This window comes from Phragmites australis, chromosome 10 (genome assembly GCF_958298935.1).
Source record: "Phragmites australis chromosome 10, lpPhrAust1.1, whole genome shotgun sequence".
Lineage (NCBI taxonomy): Eukaryota > Viridiplantae > Streptophyta > Magnoliopsida > Poales > Poaceae > Phragmites > Phragmites australis.
In genome coordinates this window covers 9,683,943-9,692,277 of record NC_084930.1, presented here as the reverse complement: position 1 = coordinate 9,692,277, position 8,335 = coordinate 9,683,943, and the positions used below count along the sequence as shown (strand labels likewise).

At 41.1% G+C, this 8,335-nt stretch overlaps 1 pseudogene; it reads right to left on the bottom strand.

The window, feature by feature from the left end:
• Positions 1-1,702: 1,702 nt before the first annotated feature.
• LOC133930080 (LRR receptor-like serine/threonine-protein kinase EFR) lies at positions 1,703-8,128 on the bottom strand (annotated as a pseudogene).
• Positions 8,129-8,335: the final 207 nt, after the last annotated feature.

Sequence of the window (8,335 nt, the reverse complement as noted above, 5' to 3'; positions counted from 1 at the left end):
TTCGGTCATGTGGGGCTCCCTCCTGCACGTCTAGTGGCGCATGGGAGCTCGAGGTAAAAGCTTGCGCAACTATCTACCAGTGCTAGTGATGGCGACAACTGGGGGTGCTACTTCTCTCCTTGGAGGCATTATCGTGGCGCTTCCCACCCTAGAGATTTTCTAGTGACAACCTAGTTCCGTTTTTTGGATGGTCGATAGAGGTATCTTCAATATCATGTTTTTCTTGGAGGTGTCACCTAGGAGGTCATTTCCCACGTTTGGATGGCCCGCCATTGGTCAGTTTGGCGGCAAAGTTGACCACTCTATGCCTAGTTTAGCTAGGTAGTTGGTCAGATGTTGTGGTTTAGGTCAGCTGCTCTGGGTCTATTTTAGCTATGTAGTTTACCCGCGATGTCTATAGTTCAAGCCTGGTTTTCCCTAAATAACCGGACATTGTATGAATATTTTTAAATGAAATGGCAGTGCTCCAGCCTTGAGTGGAAAAAGAGTTTACTGCAACAACTTTCTTCCAAATAATTCAGGCAGAGCAGCTTGCAAAATGGCTTGACTGAACGCCGACAAAGCTGAAATCCAAAAGCATGCATTCCACATCTTTTCCAAGTTCGCACCGCATCTAACTACAAGCCCGTGTGTCATTTTGAGCACTGAGCTAGTCATACATCACCTCATGAAGCAAGGTATCCATGATGTTGCAAATGGCATGGGCTCACTTGCAGCGCCCTTGTCTCCGTGGCGTATCGATCCTATATGGACCTTGCATCTGAAGGTGTCACAGTCCCGTATCACCTTGCACTGCCAACCTCAGCATGGGTTCACAAATTCGGCCGGCAGGTGGTTACCAGCCTTATCGATGATCTCCAGGCTCCAGTAAGGTGAACCCCGCAGGACATCGTATGTTTGTTAGACAATTATGGTTGAATTTGGATAATTTTGGAGTCAAATTTCATTCAAAATTGAAACTCTTTCGAATGCTTTTGTATGAACAGCATTTGAAATTTAAATTGCACTGATTAGTGGACTAGTGAAATTCAGAACTATTTAGTAAATCTCTTCAGCAATGACTAAGCGTCGAAGGCTTACATCGTCAATAAATATCATTTTTCGGTTCAGCCTGGATGGGTGTATCAACACCAAGGTGTAGAATGGTATTTCTTTATTTTTGTCGTACATCCTTCCAACAACTAATGAGGAATTTTAATTCTTACGCGACTATGCCTGCCTCTGGGCGACAACTTTATACTCCATACTGTGCAAGTAGAGAAGTACACCTAATCAGCTACTACATCCAAATAATTCGAAAAAGTAGTGAAAGATTTGACGAGCACAAATGGCTTGAATATATACAGGGGAAGCTGAATAACGAAATGCATGCTCTGATCTCAATAGCTGTAGTTAACTCCATGTCTCCAGTGGCTACTTTCTTGGTTCTTGTTTGCCTTTTCCTATCCCTTCACCTTGTTTTACTGTTAAGCAGTAGGATCGAATATACATAAAATACTCGATCAGAGGGGTGAATGATTTTAGATGCTAAATTCAAAATTTAAATTACCCTAATCAAATATTCATTTTATTTGCAAAATTCAGTTCGGGACGGACATGTATCAGGTCACTAAAAGAGATGCCAAAAAACTACAACCTTTGGATTGCCCTAAAAATTTTACTATATAAACTAGGCAACCATACAAAACTATTTCCATAATAATTAGGTCAATCGCATCTCTGAATTTAAAGATATAAAATTCACAAGCAAATTGTAATAGACTGTTACTAAAATTCGACCAATCAAACTTTTCACGATTTCCAAAGCAAAAGTAACATCCAATGCTATGTTAATTATTTGACTCAAATTTAAAATCTTTCTTTGACCATGTCCCTGAACTCCGGATGTAGCCACATTTCTAGATTCCCATTGTGCATGTACTTGAACATGAGAGCCTTGAATTATTTCCCAATCAAATCCACAGAAGAGCATAAGGTAAGAATTTTGAGTAGATTCCGATGCCGTATGTTTTTTAGGGTTCCACACTCCACAATGAAGTTCTTATTTGCTCCAAATATGTCAAGATTGAAAACTTTGATAGCAATTATGTTGTCCTCAAGCTCCAAACAACCTTTATAAACTGTCTCAAATGATCCCGAACCGATCAAGTTCGCAGATGAGAACTGATTAGATGCTTTTCTAATGTCTTGAAATGTTACCCTCTTCAAGCCTTGATTGGATTGTTTGAAATGTGGCACTGATTGCTTTCTCTTCGTCTTAATAATTGCCACAAGGCATGATAAAGTGATAATAGTAACAACAACAATTGGTACTGTGATCTTTGGAACCAAGGACTTCCCTTTCCTCTTCAAGGTGGCCGATGTGGTGCAAAGAGTGAAAGAGGTATACCAAGAGCTGGAATAATTGTACACAACCTAGTATTTCGACGCAACACCACCGTTGCTAAGAACACCACCTGCTAGAACTACTCCTCCAAAATTGTTGAAGGATAAATTAAGAACGTGCAGATTACTCAAAGATGTGAGGAACCCTGGGATTGTTCCAGATAGATTGTTCTGTGAAAGATCCATCTTCATTCCCACCAAGTTCTTGAAAGACTGTGGAATGCTTCCTTCGAGAAAGTTGCTTTGCATCTGAAGAGACTCTAGAAGCACCCACTGGCCAAGATTGGATGGGATATTACTGGACAACTATTTTTTTGAGAATTTAAGAAGATTGAGATTAATGAGGTTGCCAACTTCCTCTGGTATTTCTCCAACCAAATGATTGTGCGACAAGTCCAAATATATTGAAAGTGAAGAAATTTTTAAAAGCTCGCTTGGCATCCCCCCAACTAGTGAATTGTGAGAAAGATTTAGTGCCTGGAGCTGCCTACAGTGCCCTATGCTAGCAAGTATGCTTCCACTCAAGTTGTTCTCCTCTAAATGGAGCTCGTTCAGCTGGCTAAGGCTCCCGATACCATCCGGTAAGCGATGAGCTATTGAAGAGAGCCTCTGGGAGCTTCCCAGTAAGACTATTGCTCATGAGCCTAAGTACTTTGTACTTGGACAGTGCTATTTGCCAAGTACTCAGGGATTCCACCGGTGAGACTGTTCCTCCCGAGGTCAACATGTGTTAGAGATGAGCATCCCAAGGACGAGGGTATGTACCCAGGTAGACTGTTGGCTGCTATGATCAGGATTTGGAGCTTGGGGAACACCACAAAGGCAGCCGGGATGCTCCCTTGCAGCTTGTTATTGCTAAGGTTTATCTCTTGAACATTTTTGCACTCGCTTAGTGTAGGTGGGATCTCACCTTGGAGGGAGTTGTTCCATAGACCAAGGACTCGAAGTTGGGCGCATGACGAGAGCGCAGACGGAATTGCACCATTGAGAGAGTTGATGCTGAGGTTGAGGTACCTGAGCTCGGTTAGGAGACCAAACTCGGGCGGTATGGAGCCATGGAAGTAATTGCTTGAAAGTTGCAGCCGCTTGAGAGAGGTGAGGTTGGCAATGCAAGGTGATACCTGTGACGCCTTCTGATGCAAGGTCCAGCACAATAACTAGGCGAGGCGAACATGCGCTGCAAGTGATACCATGCCAGTTGCAAAACTGGACAGGTGTGTTGCTCCATGAGGTTATGGCTTGGGCTGGATCTAAGAGCAGGGACTTGAAGCAGAGAAGAGGTTGTCTGTCATTTTCAATTTCATTTTGACTGCTGATGGCTAAAGCTGAAGAGCATACTAGGATGAAGAGGTAAAGAAGCAGAATAGGACTTGGACATGGGGTTCGCAAATGGATTATGCTAACAGCTGTGTACTGTGGAGCTCAGGATTCCTTTTGTGCAATATAGGAATTAGGAGTTCAAGATGGAATGTGTGTGTCTAAATGATCAGGTCTTGCCAGTTATATGGACGGTCCTACACCTACAGGGCTGGGCTCATTTGAGAACTATTTAGTGTTATCATAGCATGCAGAGTCACAGATGAGTATTCTCTATCTTTTTAAAGTCCATAAACATGGCATGGAGGCAACAAATATAATATAATATCTAATACCACTTTAAAAGTTTGAGTTTGACGCACCTTCCTAGTGCTAAGAAACCTATAAGAGAAAAGAAAAAAACACCCCTCAACAAACCAACTACTTTCCAACAAAGTTTTAATCTTATTTAAAAAAACTTCTCCCCACTCTCACAAATTAGTCATTTTTGTCTCCTCGTAATCCCTTCTTTGTCCTTTTAGTCTTCTTTGTCATCACCATGTTCGCCCTAAAAAACATATAAACGGAAGCATACATTTTAGATAAACAAAGTGAGAAAAAAGTTTTAAAGCAACATAACTCCACAGATAGAATATGAATCATAGGCTTTATTCAAAATTATTTCATGTGTCTTTATGAATAAAAACTTGAAACTTGAATGAATAATAAAGAAAAAAACAGTTATCCAAAGCGTCAACTATCCAAATTAATAGTTTAGAGATAAGTAGATTTAAGACCCTCTCAAATACATAAGTATGTGGACGTTCATGCCTCTAGTACCAAAAAGAATTACTTCACAAAGATTAAAAAAAAACTACATCTCAAAAAGAAAAAAAAACACAACCGAAAAAGAAAAACTTGAAAACTTACAAGAGAACCAATAGAGAGACTAGAAGAGGAGAATTCAAGCGTATACAAAAATATAAACTTCATTACTCAAAGAGGTCAGCCTTATTTTAGACGGATTACAAAGTTTTTTCTCTCAAAAATTCTCACATATTACACAGGCTAAGCACTCATCTTCCTCTACTCTAAAACCATAGCACTAGGTTCTCAAACGAGTGGTACAAAGGGTTCAAGTGGTTAGTTCAAACTCTTAAATGGGTGACCTAGGAAACTTGATTTCTAAGTTTTCTAATTTATTACCAAAATACCCCTCTCTAGTAGTACACTCCTATCTACCATTGAGAGTATTTTGATCTATATCCATTTCTTACTCCGTCCATTAAACGGCCGCGACGCCTTCACGACTTAGTTTCGCCTCGATGTAAGCTTCGCGATGGTGCCACATACTCCTATAATCTTCCCACAGCTTTGAGGTCCAACCGTGAAACCCTCTGCACGCTTCTTAAAGCGTGACTCGTCATTTGCTTACAACTTAAGCAATCGCTCTGATGTCAACACGTGTACTTCATCTTGCGATCTTGACCACCGGCAAGTCTCTCTCGTTTTTATTCCTTAAACCGTCTTGTCACTTGCACCGACATCCTTTTCACTTGACTCTATCAGCACGCTGTCTTCATCCTCTAATTCATGATTTACTTTACCTCCACGTGTACAGCTAGTGTCATCCTTGACTCCGCCCGACCTTATCGATCGTCCGATATCAAGCACTTGTTTAACCCCGATCAACTACTGTCGACCATCAAGTTGTATACATCACCTATAAACTATAAGACAAGTAAATACATTTCTCCAACTCTAACTCCAATTAATCTATAATCAAAATGATTAAATCAAACTCAAACAATCCAAAACTCAACAAACCAAATGCAAGAAATTAGTCTTTAGGAAAAATCATGGTACCATAGGAAAATAGTGGATTTAACATTGAATCCTGGCACTAATGTTGATGCGACAGTTTCCAAATATCTTTTCACCCAAAATATAAGCGTATTTTCCTGTAGTTTTAATTTTACCACCTAGGAGATTTTCAGTTGATAAATGTTACACGTTAACCTCAATGCAAGAAATTAGTCTTTAGCTATCAATAAAACTCAGTCACAAGCGTATTTTTAACTCAGATACTAAAAGTTTAATCTCTTGAATGTCTAATCCCAGGTGTTCGTCCATTATTATCACCGTACCCTTGATTCTATTGGCTTAATGTTTATGAGCAATCCATTTTTTCAGAAGTAATAACATTCAAAAAAAAAAAAGAGGAAGGAAAATACATCTATACACTTACATAAGCAAGTTTGATCTTTATTTAGACGATATGGTAGTTTATCCCCGGTAGCAAACTCTAAAAATTGCTCTAAAAGAAGCATGAAGAGCTCTGAACCTCTTTCCTCATCGATTAAGCAAGAACCCTCTCGATCTCTCCGTGTGCAGAACCCAAAGCTCCCTCCGTCTGTGTGCCCGCTGAGCCAAAGTCGCCCACCAAAGCAACCCTCTCTCTAGTCTTGCCCCATGTTCCCATCTCCCTCCGCAGCTCACCCTCCTCCACCCGCCACTCCACTACGCGTCTGTGCTACTGTGCGCTCGCCGTCGACCGCACGCGAGTAGCTGCCAATGAGAGCTCGAGCATGAGCATGGGATTTTAAATTTTATCATAACTAGTTATAAATTTCGTCTCTATAAAAGTATCTTATGATATCGAGCTTGTTACAGACGGTTACAACTCCATCTATAATAAAGCTAGATAGATTTAAATAAAATATACGTATGTAATATAGTTACATATAAAAATCCGTCTATGCGTATTAAGAGTCGCAGAAGGTTTTTTTAAAAATCCGTATGTATAAAGTGTCACAAATGGATTTTCTTGAAAAAAATATCTGTGTGACCCTTCTCCCCTGAGAAACCATTCTGCTTCCTGACTACAACTCAAGAAGCTAACGAGTTACGATCAATTATAATATATATATATATATATAAAGACCGTAGTTACATTTTAGATTGTACTACGATTACAATCACGTTCTTTAAGTTGTACATCATTAGACAAGAAATTTGTTAGGAGTTACATTCATCCATAACGCAATTACAACTCAATTTTTTATTTATTTACGTCTGGTTGTAAATCTCTATCTCGCGGATTATAACTCTACTATTTTTTAATTGTAACTAGAGGTATACGCAGACATAAACTACAGTAAATATACCTACATAATAATAACACATAAGAACATTGTTATGCCTTCAAAACATATTGTTCTATATACACTAGCAGCACATATTTTTTAAATATAAACCTAGCTAACTATACATAATTTCTAATTATATCTTTTATGGTCTTTCACAAAGATGAGATGTGTGACAGGCCAAATTGCTTAAGCATGTCATTAAGCACGATGAGTATTATTAGCATCATGTTTATTGTTTGAGGAAGTTTTGGCATGAAATTAAAGTTAAACATAAACTGTTAAAATCAATATTAATTCATGCGTTGTGAAGCACCTCACAAAGTTACTATGAAACATAGGGCTAAAAATAATTTTAGAAATTAGCTCATGTCATGTGAAGAATATAAATGAATTTTTCTAATTTTTTGGGAATTACTTTGAAGGCATAAAACTACCACAAGTTATAAAGTTTGCATTTTGGAGAATTTTAATTGAAAATTGGCTTAGGCAATTGGGGTCAAACAAGTCAAAATGAATTGCAAGTGAATCATAGTTTCACATAAAATTTGTCCCATAATTTTTGGACCATAGGAAAGTTTTCTTTTGGATTAAAGAAGTGGTGGGGGTATTTTCTTCGGTGGTCATTGTTCACCATGCCCCACCCGTCATCCCCTCTCTTTCTCTCTGCCTCTCACCGCCGGTTTTGATGACTACGAAGGGCAGTTGCCGTTGTGGACTTTTGTGGCCGACAATCAAGTCACGAGGGACGAGCACCTTCCAGGGCGTCGATCGCCCTTATCCCTTGCCCACTCTCTCTCTCTTTCTCTCACTCGATCACCCAGCACAGAGCAAAGCAGAGCAGAGCACAACGCCGCGCTGACGCCAAATCCGTCGCGCCCGTTGCCAATCCGTCGAGCCTGAGCCAAGAGAAGCACCAAGGTAGGCCGTCGAAGGTGCCCCAAGCTTCTCCCACCGGATTCCTCTCCTTTCCGATCGAATCGAGCGTGCAGATGCCATCTTCCCTACGTCGGCGTGTTCCTCTGCCGCTCACCGTCGACCTGCCTCACCGCAGCTTCTCCGCCCAATCAAAGCACATGGTGAGCTTCACCTCGCACACATCTACCTTTCACGCACGTTCGTTTTGTTTTAGCCCATTGTCGGCGTGACCATCCGCACGAACCGAGCGCCGCCGCCTATGGCCACCCGCCGCCAGCCCAGCTCCGGTCGGGCTCACCGGTCGTGAGTGCCTCGAACGGACTCCCCGCGGCGCGCTCCATCTCTTGGTGCCCTCGGGCGAGCTGATGGTAGCCGCTCGCCATCGACAAGGCGGTGGCCGAGTCGGCCGACCCGCTAGCGCGCCGCGCGCCATGGCCTCCAGGCCGATCTTGACCGAGGTCAAAAGCCCGGCCCCACCTTTCATCTCTATAGCTAGCTCAAGCCCGGTGTAAAAAGGAAGTAGGGTTTAAAATACTTAGTTAAATCAGAAATTGTGAATTTGAATATTGGTTCAACTAGTAATTCGGCTG